General features: G+C 46.9%; 1 protein-coding gene across 3 annotated transcripts in view; it reads right to left on the bottom strand.

Annotated features, from left to right (window-relative positions):
* The window catches only part of LOC145353375 (rho GTPase-activating protein 6-like), a 554,657-nt gene that overhangs the window by 290,474 nt on the left and 251,939 nt on the right, over positions 1 to 12,244 (bottom strand). The window contains exon 1 of one of the 3 annotated variants that reach the window (XM_080204087.1): positions 1,912 to 1,931. The exons of the other annotated variants lie outside the window; for them this stretch is intronic. The gene's annotated coding sequence lies outside the window, so the exon portion shown is untranslated. Of the gene's footprint in view, positions 1 to 1,911; positions 1,932 to 12,244 lie in introns of those variants that run through there. 3 annotated transcript variants of the gene reach the window in all.

Genomic DNA, 12,244 nt, shown 5'->3' with positions numbered 1-12,244 from the left:
ATAGTATTCTCTGTATCTGTGCTGAGCTGGACAACAACCATAAACTCAGTTTATATCAGCCACAAATTATAGTTACTTAACTGTTCATTACATACATGGATCAAATACACACCAGCTCTCAGCAACATCCCTCTAAACTTCATTTCAAATTCTTCGCTGCTATTATTTATCTTGTGTGCAAATTGGCTGCTGGGTTTCTCTGAAACATTGAATGTGGGCCCAATTTTAACCTTGTGCAAGTCCTGCCTTGCATTTCAAAAGTACTTCATATGCTGCAAAGCACTTTGGGACAGGCTGAGGTTGGTTGATCCAGATTCCATGGATGTTAGTTCCTTTTCCTGTATTCTCCACCATTCCAAGATGACTCTGGATATAGTTAGCATAAATGGAGTGAGAATTCAATGCGTGTATGTAGGTTCAACGTTCTATTTCCCTGTATATTCCTTCTCATAGTGAACTCCTACAGCCACATTTGATCTCAACCCTTGTTCATATGGTAATGCTGATCTTGGCTAATCCAAAACAGGTCTAGGTGAGCACTTCAATGATGTCCAGGCCCTGCATTTCTTCCACTGTGTATATAATATTTTCATACAACTGAGCTATCAGGAAAGCAGCTCAGTAAGAGAGTAGGTCTTTATTATGTATTTGCTTTGTAATCTTTCTTCTTTGTCCTGCCTCATTCATTTCCTTTTGTGGGAATCTACTGTTTGCACTTCATTTGTGTACATAACAACTCTAGATAGTCACTTGAAGAATTCCTTCATTGGTTACAAAGCACTGTTCAAATGTCCGAAGGACAAAACAAATTATATTCGTGTAAATAATTTTATTCCACTCTCAAAATCTAGGAGGGTGACCAGACTGAGCTTACTCCTCAGCTGAGTTATTTATTTAGTTATCAGCTCAGGTGTATTTGATTTTCAGGTTCCAAAGATTTGGAATTTCAGATTCTGCATTACAATGCATATGAACATTGCCTGATAAGGTATGACGCTGTCTCCCTGATACCAGCACCAGTAGAGATCTACTCCCTGTATTTCTTCCATGGTGTATACATTATTTTCATATCAGGGCAGCAGCTCAGTAACAGAGCAAGCCCCTATCGTGTATTTGCTTTGTAAGCTTTTCTCTTTATCCCGCCTCATTGATTTGCCTTTGTGGGAATATACTATTTGATTCCATTTGCCTATATATTCACTATGTTCACTTCAAGAATTGCTTCATTGGTTGCAAAGTGCTATTTAAATATCCTAAGGACATAAGAAATTATATTCATGTAAACAATTTTATTCCTCTCTCAAAATCAAAGAGGCTGACTAGATAACCTGCTCTCAGGTTTCTGTTAATAATGTTTATTAATTCATCGTAAAGAGAAGCTTGAGTGAAGAGAATGTTAGCTCAGGCTGGGGAAAAAGTCTCCCCTTTGCACCAGGCGTTGGGAAATGATAAATGCAGAGGGTAATTTTAAACACAACAATTGTGTAAAATGGGCATTATCAAATTGGGCACCCATTATATGGCCTAGAGTTTATAAGAGAAAGCCAATTTGACATTACCTGTTTCACACCATGACTGAGTTAAAATCCACCTCTCCACCCAATCTTTGTACACACAAGGATGATTTTGCTACACCAGTACCGCACCACTCTATGGCATAAAACCAAAAATTCTGCATATTGCTTTAATTAAAAATTGCTCTGCAAATATGTTTATCATATGCAAAGGACATCATTGCACTATCGAATATAGGTTATGGTGAGAAACTTCAGATGTTTGATAAGATAGATACCTTTCTGTGAAACTACTAAGACAACATTATTCTTAATAAATTATATGTTAGACAATGCGTTACCACATACACACCCAAACACAGACATTATATACACTTCCCACAGCATTGCCACTTACACTGTTCCTGTCAGAAACTTCATTAGCTCTCCTTGGCAACTGTTTAAGGCTGAACCGGACTGTTCACAACGTTGGTGTCACATTTGACTTCAAGATGAGCTTCTGACCACATATCTGCTCTGTCATCAAGGCTGCCTCCTTCCATTTCTGTGACAGTGCCTCTGTCCCTGCCTCAGTTCACTTGCCAAAGGAACTCTCACCAATATCTGTGTTACTTTTTGTCAGTGCTCTTGCTGACCTCCCATTTTCCGCCATTGACTTCATACAAAACTCCCCTACCCCACAACTCATACTCAGTCCTGCTCACCCATCACGACCTGGGTTCCCTGACTAACACTGTCACACAATTAAGTTTTTAAATTTTTCATCCTTGCTCTCAAATCCCTGCATAGCTTTGCCTCTCCTATCTCTGTAACCTCCTCCAGCCCCACAACTTAGATCTGTGTTTTTCCAACTCTGACCTCTTGCATATCGTGTATTTTAATTACTCCATCATTGCTCACTGTGCCAAGACCCTACAATCCAGAATTTTCTCCCTAAACATCCCTGCCTCTCTCTGCCCCTATAAGGTGCTCTTTCTCTTCAACCAAGCTTTTGGTTACTTGTCCTAATATCTCCTTACATGGCTCAGTATCAAAATTGTGCTACAACGTTCCTATGAAGTGCCTCAGGATCTTTTACCACTTTAACAGCTCTACAGTTGCTGCACACAAACAATTCAGTAAAACCTTTCACTAATTCACATTCATCTTTCCAGGCGAGACAATTGATCAAGGCTCCGTCTACCCTCAGATGAATGCAAAAGCTCCCATATTTTGAAGAACAGGGGAGTTACCCCAATATCCTGCCCAAAATTTATCCCTCAAATCAACAACGCAAGGGCTGATTATCTGGTCATTAGCACATTGCTGTTTGTGGGAGCTTGATGTACACAAACTGGCTATTGTGTTTCCTGCACTACAACAGTTACTATACTTAATTTAGTTTCTTCATTAATTTCTAACATCTCAATTACATCACCCCTAAATTCACCTCTTATTCACCAAAGTGAAGGATTTGGTGGATGATAAGTCTGGGAAAGGATGTGTAGACAGTTTGAGTCATGTTGAGATCAAAAAGGAGGAGGTATTGGGGTTCTTGAGAAACATTACAGTAGACAAATCCCCAGGGCCTGATGGGATATACCCCAGAATACTGAGACCGGCAAAGGAGGACATTGCTGATGCCTTGAGACAAATCTTTGTATCCTCACTAGCTACAGGGAAGGTCCCAGAGGATTGGAGAATAGCCAATGCTGTTCCTTTGTTTAAGAAGGGTAGCAAGAATAATCCAGGTAATTACAGGCCAGTGAGCCTTACATCAGTGGTAGGGAAATTATTGGAGAGGGTTCTTCGAGACAGGATTTATTCCCACTTGGAAATAAGTGGACGTATTAGTGAGAGGTAACATGGTTTTGTGAAGAGGAGGTCATGTCTCACGAACTTGATTGTTTTTTTTTGAGGAAGTGACAAAGATGATTGATGAGGGTAGGGCAGTAGATGTTGTCTACATGGACTTCAGTAAGGCCTTTGCCAAGATCCCTCATGGCAGACTGGTGCAGAAGGTGAAGTCGCATGGGGTCAGAGGTGAGCTGGGAAGGTGGATACAAAACTGGCTCGGTCAAAGAAAACAGAGGGTAGTAATGGAAGAGTGTGTTTCTGAATGGAGGGCTGTGACAAGTGGCGTTCCTCAGGGATCAGCGCTGGGACCTTCACTGTTTGTAATATCTATATGGATAAATCCCCAGGTCCGGACAGGGTATTCCCACAGATTTGAGGGAGGCAAGTGTTGAACTTGCAGGGGCCCTGGCAGACATATTTAAAATGTCAGTATGCATGGGGGAGGTGCTGGATGATTGGAGGGCGGCTCATGTTGTTCCATTGTTTAAAAAAGGTTCCAAAAGAGATCCAGGAAATTATAGGCCAGTAAGTTTGACGTCAGTGGTGGGCAAGTTATTGGAGTGTGTGATAAGGGATAGGATTTACAAATATTTGGATAGACAGGGACTTATTAGGGAGAGTCAACATGGCTTTGTGCGTGGTAGGTCATGTTTGACCAATCTATTAGAGCTTTTCAAGGAGGTTACCAAGAAAGTGGATGAAGGAAAGACAGTGGATGTTGTCTACCTGGATTTTAGCAAGGCCTTTGATAAGGTCCCTTATGGGAGGTTACTTAGGAAGGTTCAGTCGCTAGGTATACATGGGGAGGTAGTAAATTGGATTAGATACTAGCTCAATGGAAGAAGCCAGAGAGTGGTTGTGGAGGATTGCTTCTCTGAGTGGAGGCCTGTGACTAGTGGTGTGCCGCAGGGATCGGTGTTGGGTCCGTTGTTGTTTATCATCTATATCAATGATCTGGATGATAATGTGGTAAATTGGATCAGCAAATTTGCTGATGATACAAAGATTGGAGGTGTAGTGGACAGTGAGGAAGGTTTTCAAAGCTTGCAGAGGGATTTGGACCAACTAGAAAAATGGGCTGAAAAATGGCAAATGGAATTTAACGCAGAGGGTGACCAGCAGGCCGTCGCTGGAGAGGATGACCAGTATGAGGAGGAGGAAGAGGAGGAGGAGGAAGAAAATGAGGAAGAGCATGCTGAGGAACACCAACCAGGTGCTCCAGCTCAGCCCAACCAGCCAAATGAGGCATGCGAGGGTGGCAACAGAGGCCCTGATCACCAGGCAGTTCACTCGCTAGGGTTTGTGTCTGTGAGTTCCATTCCCCTCTCCCAACCCCCCCAACTCCCCCCCCAAATTCCTTCTATAGCCTGCACATTGTCACACCAGAGTGGTGGGCCTGGGTACTCTATTAACGAGTTTTTTGGCAGGCAGGAGGGTGATGACGACTTGCTAGGCACCATTACGATTATGCCCTGTTGCAAACTAGTCTGACTCCTACCTGTGCTGCACATGCATCTAGGCCCACGTCTGTATAGTGGGTGAGGAATTTGAAACCCCCATACATGGCCCTGGGTGAGGATCGCTCGTGGATTCTGGGGGACCAATGCCTTCCTTTTCTCAGTGACACGGTATTGACGGGCCTCTCCAACTGACACCAGCATGAAGCATCCCTCAAGTGATCATCAATGGAAGAGGATTCATAATCGAGACAAATTAGTCACAAGTGGGTGGTGAAAGAACATTTATTTACAATAAAGGTTTAAATAAGACATTCTAACATAAAAACTTGCGACCAGAAATGTTAAGGTGCTTAAATATCTTCCTAATTAGTACAGCCCTTCAACTGTGCCATCTAAGCGCAAGTACAACTTTCTAACCTTACGTGGCCTATCACTATGTCTCCGTGACTCCCCAGAATGTACATTGGAGGTGGAGAGGGGCAGCTGTCTACCTCACCACATGGCCTGCGATGCGCAGGGTGGCCATCCTCTGGAGGCCCTAGACCTTGAGGGCCCTGACCTGCTTCCAGGTGTCTGGGATATTTCCATGACACCTTCTTCAACCCGCTGTCTCTGAAATGCCCTGGTGTCAGGAAGGGAGGAGTCAGAAGATGTAGTCACAGCCACAGTCACCTAGCTGGAAGGCCCTGGCATGGGCTCGAGCCCTTCCTCTTCCCTTGGGGTTCCTGTGGACCTCTGGGTCACTCCATGGGATGGCAGTACTTCTGCAGTGAGCTCCAGCATCACCTGGCACTGCCAGTCCTGAAGGAACAGCTGCACCCTATGGCAGTCAAGCCTTCTGTGATGGCCACTCGAGTCGAGGGCCACCTCTCAATGGCCGCAGCAAGTGCCCTCTGAGACTGGGCCATGCACTGCAACCCCTCAGCCATGGCCCTCTGAGACTGGGCCACATTCTCAGTGGCTGCTCCAGTCTCCTGCAAGCTCTCGAGCCTCTCAGCCATGGGCCGCAGAATCTCGAGGAGACTGGCCAGTCCCTCAGCTATGGCCCACTGTGACTTGGCCGCAGCCCTCTGGGACTCTGCTGTGACTCATTGCGAGGATCCCTTGCCCCAGGCTTTCCACTGCAGATGTTGGCCTGGGAAGCACGCAAGGCAGGCAATAGCGGAGGTGTGGTAGATTGTGAGGAAGGGTGTCGAAGTTTGCAGGGTGACTTGGACAGGTTGCAGAGCTGGGCCGCGAGGTGGCGGATGGAGTTTAATGCGGAGAAGTGTGAGGTAATCCATTTCGGTAGGAATAACAGATGTGTTGAGTATAGGGCTAACAGGAGGACTTTGAATAGAGTGGAGGAGCAGAGGGATCTAGGTGTATGTGTACATAGATCCCTGAAAGTTGGGAATCAAGTAGATAAGGTTGTTAAGAAGGCGTACGGTGTCTTGGCGTTTATTGGTAGGGGGATTGAATTTAGGAGTCGCAGCGTCATGTTGCAACTGTACACAACTCTGGTGCGGCCGCACTTGGAGTATTGTGTGCAGTTCTGGTCCCCACATTACAGGAAGGATGTGGAGGCTTTGGAGAGGGTGCAGAGGAGGTTTACCAGGATGTTGCCTGGTATGCAGGGGAGGTCCTATGAGGAGAGACTGAGAGATTTGGGGTTGTTTTCACTGGAAAGAAGGCGGCTAAGAGGGGATCTTATAGAAACATATAAGATGATTAGAGGTTTAGGTAGGGTGGATGGTGATAGCCTGTTTCCTCGGATGGAGAAAGCTAGCACGAGGGGGCATGGCTTTAAATTAAGGGGGGGTAGTTATAGGACGGATGTCAGGGGTAGGTTCTTTACCCAGAGGGTGGTGAGGGACTGGAATGCCCTGCCTGCTGCAGTTGTAAATGCGCCTAGTTTGGGGGCGTTTAAGAGATTGGTGGATAGGTTTATGGACGAAAAGGGATTGGTTTAGATTAGTGGGTCAATGTTTTTTTTTAAAAATAAGACTGGTCGGCGCAACATTGTGGGCCGAAGGGCCTGTTCTGCGCTGTAATGTTCTATGTTCTATGTTCTATAGCTGGTGCTTGAAAATTTGGGACTCTGCCCAATCGCCTCACAGTCAGTTCAATGTGTCCGTCAGCCCTTCCCACAGTCCCTGGCTCTGTTGCTGCATCTCCAGCAGCTGAGGGAGACGTGATCTCAGAGCCCAACATGTAGCCTGAGGCCGGCTGAGTCCTCGCCTCTGGCAGGTCACCAAATTATCAAATTATAATGATTATCAAATAAATAGGTTGGACTAAAACCTGGTGTTGTCAGACATTTTACTGAGGTCACCACATGCCAGGGGCCTCGGATGTTCCCTCCTCCACCCAATGTACATTAACAGATATGTTGTGCTCATCAGAGAGTGACTCAGAAGCCTCAACACTAACTGGAGCCACCAATGTGTCAGTATCTAGGATGAGTTGCGAGGTGGTAGCTGATGCCAAAATGGTGCCACCCTTGGAGGTGCCTTCACCCATATTCTCGGAGGACTTGTCTGGACCGGGAGGGGTGGGAGCTGTATCTGGGACCTGAAATTCAGAAGGCCCCGGGGCGTCCGAATGTGTCCCTGCAACATAGGACGCAAGGTTAAGTGCAAGGCATGGAGAGGAATCCAGGATGCCAAACATATGATTCACTTGTCTCCATTGAACATAGAACAAAGAACCAAGAAAATTACAGCACGAGAACAGGCCCTTTGTCCCTCCAAGCCTGTAGCTACAAGGCTGTCCATCTGATTTGTAATCCCCTACCTTCTGGGGATGCCTCTATTTCCATCCCATTCACATAGCTGTAGAGATGCCCTTTAGAAGGTCACTATTGTATTTGAAATCATAGAAATCATAGAAACCCTACAGTATAGAAAGAGGCCATTGAGACTGCACCAACCACAATCCCATCCAGGACCTACCCCCATATCCGTACATATTTTATACACTAATCTCTAACCTATGCATCTACGGTCAATTTAGCACGGCCAATCAACCTAACCCACACATTTTTGGACTGCGGGAGCAAACTGGAGCACCCGAAGGAAACCCACGCAGACACGAGGAGAATGTGCAAACTCCACACAGACAGTGACCCAAGCCGGGAATCGAACCCAGGTTCCTGGAGCTGTGAAGCAACAGTGCTAACCGCTGTGCTACCGTGCCGCCCAAGTTCCAGGCACCCACTATCCTTTCTGAGCAGATCAACTCCCCTTATTCATGTTGTCCCTCGCACCCAAAACCCATGCCCCCAAGAAGTTACGTCAAAGTGATTGAAGGAATGACAGATGCTCACATCTTGATGGCAGCCTGACCATGCTGTCGCTGACAGCTCCCCTTCTCTGGAGAGCTCCGGCACCTGCTCCTCAAAGGAGGTGAGGGCCGGAGGTCTGGCACCCCATGTTTCCACCCTCTCACAGATGTTGTGCCTGGTCTTCTCCTGTGGAGACAGGAGGAGTTACGAAAGAAATGATGGCGTGACTCATGCAGCGTGTCAGGTGGTGGTCCTTAGAGGGCAAGCTCATTGTAGGAAAAGGAAGGAGGTGCTTGAAGGTCAGGAACTGGAAGCATGCAGGGTGCTGAGGATGGGAGGAGAATCTGGAGGAGATATGGAGGAAGATGCAAAATGGGATTCAGCACCCACCCTTGCTGCAAGGATGAGGTCATTGACTTTTGCACCATTGCTTCCTGATTTGGGGCCAGTGCCCTGGCACTGACCAAGGTGGTGACTTCCTCCCAGGCCACATTTCCATCAGCCCCCCCCCTTTGGTGTGTGCCCTCCTGGGGAGAAGGCTCTGCTGCATCCAGGAGTCTCCCCAGGTCACCCTCAGAGAATCGGGTGCTGGTCGTGCTCACATTTTGTGCCGGAATGCCTGCCTGCCTATCCATTCTTGAGTTTTTAATGGAGCTGCCCCTTGTTAGGGCAAATTGCAGGCAATTTGGCAGAGCGTTCCAGCAACTTACATGCAGTTTGCTTGTTAGCATTGAGGGAAAGTAAGTACTTACTGATGGGGATGGGCCGGGGAGGGATGGCAGATGAGTGCCTCAATGATGGGGGACAGGGGAGAGAGAGCAAGCTGTCTCACAGCCATCAGAGTCCGGAGGAGATGGGGACTTTATGCGGGAGAGTCCAGGGTGGGGGTGAGGGGGATACCCAGCCTGATGTCTGCAGAGTGGAGGGGAGACGGTGGATCTCTCTGCCTGAGATGATTGAGGGGGAAGGGGAAGTCCGCTGCCACTCTGCTTGAAATGAGTGAGGGAGAAGGGGGAGTCCACTGACATCCTACCTGAGATCAGTGGGGGAAGCGGGGGGGAGAAGAGGGCTGCGATTGGTCTGGGCAGTGGGCAGGTGGGGGATTAAGGGGGTCAGTAATATCGTAGGGGTGGGGCTCCAGGGGGAGGCATTATCTGCCCAGCGTGATGTGGTAGGGGAGTTGCATTCTATCTTTTTTGTCAGCATGCAGAGTTGGAGGAGCCGATCGGACCTGCAGTGTTTCAGGTACAATAAGACCCACCCACAGTGCGATTCAGAATTGCTGAGTTTTTTTTTACAGGTACAGTGCATATGGGAGTGTTGGAGAACGGGTCTAAAACGGATCCGAAACATTCCCACATTCAAGTCTGCCCAGCACTTAAGGCATCGACATTTGCCACTCTAGTCCCTGGTCGGTGCTCCAATTGATACTGATATACTGCCAGCAATAATGCCCAACGCTGGATTCGGGCTGACTTTACTGGCAGCACTGCTTTGTCTTCCTTCAGTCGGCCTAGCAAGGGTTTATGATCTGTTACAATCATAAATTTTCACCCATGTGAAATGTTTTGACTGTGGAGCCAGTCCTTCCTTTTCAAACTGGGCATATTTTCGCTCTGCCATTGCCAGGGTCCTGGAGGCATATGCTATTGGCCACTCTTGTCTATTCTGCCATCTGTGTGCCAGCACTGCGCCCACTCCATATGGGGATGTGTCACAGGTGAGTACCAATTCTGTCTTGGGGTCCATAATATACCAATATATTTTCAGATGTGAGTTGCTGTTAAATTTTCTTGAAGGCCCTGTCCTGGTGAGCCGACCAGTCCCAAGTTTGTCCCCTTTTTAGCAACTTGGAGAGGATCCAGAATGGAAGCCCTATCCTGTATCAATTTCCCGTTGTATGTTACCAGTCCTAAAAACAACCATAGCTTCTGGATGGTTGTGGGATCCAGGGCATCTGTTATCACTCATACCCGATCTCCCAAAGGATGTAGGCCCAACTTATCCACTCTGTACCCAAGGTAGGTTACTTGTAGTGCTAAAAACTTCTCCCTCTTCAGACGCACCCCCGCTGCTGCAAACTCCCTCCGAGTTTTGCAGATGTTCCGCCCTTTTTTTCAAACCAGTAATGAGGATATCGTCTAGGTAAATGGCAACTTCTGATAACCCCTGTAGGATGCTCTCCACAGTCCTCTGGAGTATGGTACAAGCTGATGAAACCACGAAAGCAATCTTTTACACTGGGAGAGGCCTTTCAGTGTATTTATTGTGACGAATCTTTACGAATCCTCATCCAGTCGTAGTTCCAGGTATACGTGGCTCACGTCCAGTTTTGTGAATAGGAGTCCTCCTGCCACCTTTGCATACAGGTCCTCAATCCTGGGAATTAGATATTTGTCTACCTGAGAGTAACGGTTTATCGTCTGTTTGCCACAAAGGCGCACCGAGCCATCCGGCTTTAAGATAAGAACCAAGAGTGCCACCCTTTCCGCAAACTGGGCCGGTTTTATTATCCCTTCGTGCAGTAATCTTTTAATTTCTGCATCGTCCTTTTCCCGTAATGCAAGTTTCTCCAACCACTCCTCATAGCTAATGTCCTCCATACCAGGCAACACCCTGATAAATTTTTTCTGTATCTTTTCCAAAGCCTCCACATCCATCTGGTAGTGTGGTGACCAGAATTGAACACGATATTCCAAGTGCAGCCTAACTGAGGTTCTATAAAGCTGCAACATGACTTGCCAATTTTTAAACTGAATGCCTTGGCCAATGAAGGCAAGCATGCCATATGCATTCTTGACTACCTTCTCCACTTGCATTGCCACCTTCAGTGACCTGTGTATCTGTACACCCAGATCCCTTTGCCTATCAATATTCTTAAGAGTTCTGCCATTTACTGTATATTTCCTATCTGTATTAGATCTTTCAAAATGCATTCTCTCATTTTTGTCTGGATTAAACTCCATCTGCCATCCCTCTGCCCAATTTCCAACTGATCTATGTCCTGCTGTATCTCTGATGGTTCTCATCGCTATCCCCAAATCCACCAGCATTTGAGTCATCCCAAACTTACTAATCAAGCCTGTTACATTTTCCTCCAAATCATTTATTACAAACAGCAAAGGTCCCAGCACTGATCCCTGAGGAACGCCACTTGTCACAGCCCTCCATTCAGAAATGGCGTCCCACGAATGCCAGGTTCCAGCAATAAAAGACCCCAAGTGGCTATTTTTGACAAAACAAATGGGGAGGAGCCAGGGGGAAATTGGCCAAACCCAGGCCCAGGTCAGTTTAAACATTTTTGTTGATGGGTCATTCACGGTGGAAGAGGGAAACAGGAGAACAGGATGCGGGATATACATGGAAGACAAAGAAGGCAAGCCCCTGAAGGAGATCGCTTTAAAGCTTCCAGTTCTGCAGAACTGACAGCCATAGCCTATGTAGTCAGCCACTCAGACCATTTCCCCATACCTGCAGACACATACTCCAATAGTATGTATGTTTCAACAGTTTAACTTCCCCGATGGGGAACTTCAGCAGATGGGAAACCTCTGCCATCAGCCCCACTGTCAAGATTTATTTTCCAGGCTGCCCAAGACTTTGAAAATACCAGAACCGGGAGTATGGCATAATTAAAGTAAAGGCTCAGCACATCGCACCACCCATCTTGGGAGCATAAGGTGGATGAATTAGCCAAACAGGGTGCTTTCAAGGGAGAGTTTTGGCAACTGATAATTACAGAGCAAACTGAAGCCATAACTGTTAGCCACACCAAGGTCGAAGACTTTAAACAAGCCCAGAGCAGTGACCAGGACACGAAACAAATGCACAAAGGGGCATGCCCCCACCTCCTTTGGAAAATGGCGAGACACAATGTCTTCACAGGACAGGCTCATCCTTAAGGACGGCCTATATGCGGTCCCGACCAGGAACCACAACCAAATCATTTTCCAAAACCACAATGTCCAGGACCATCAACAGTCAAGTACCACGTGTGAACGAATCAATGCTGGAGGCCAAACTCAGAACAGGACGTGCAGCATTACGTCGATAATCGTATCATCTGCACACAGAATTATCCTGATAAACATGCCCACAAAGGGGAACTGAGACATACTCGCCCTGTGGAAGGTCCCTGGATAATTCTCCAGATTGACTATATCGGTCCC

Source organism: Carcharhinus amblyrhynchos, chromosome 15 (assembly GCF_965287045.1).
Source record: "Carcharhinus amblyrhynchos chromosome 15, sCarAmb.v2.hapA, whole genome shotgun sequence".
Lineage (NCBI taxonomy): Eukaryota > Metazoa > Chordata > Chondrichthyes > Carcharhiniformes > Carcharhinidae > Carcharhinus > Carcharhinus amblyrhynchos.
Note: the sequence above shows the minus strand (reverse complement) of the source record. Positions and strands in the feature narration are given on the sequence as shown.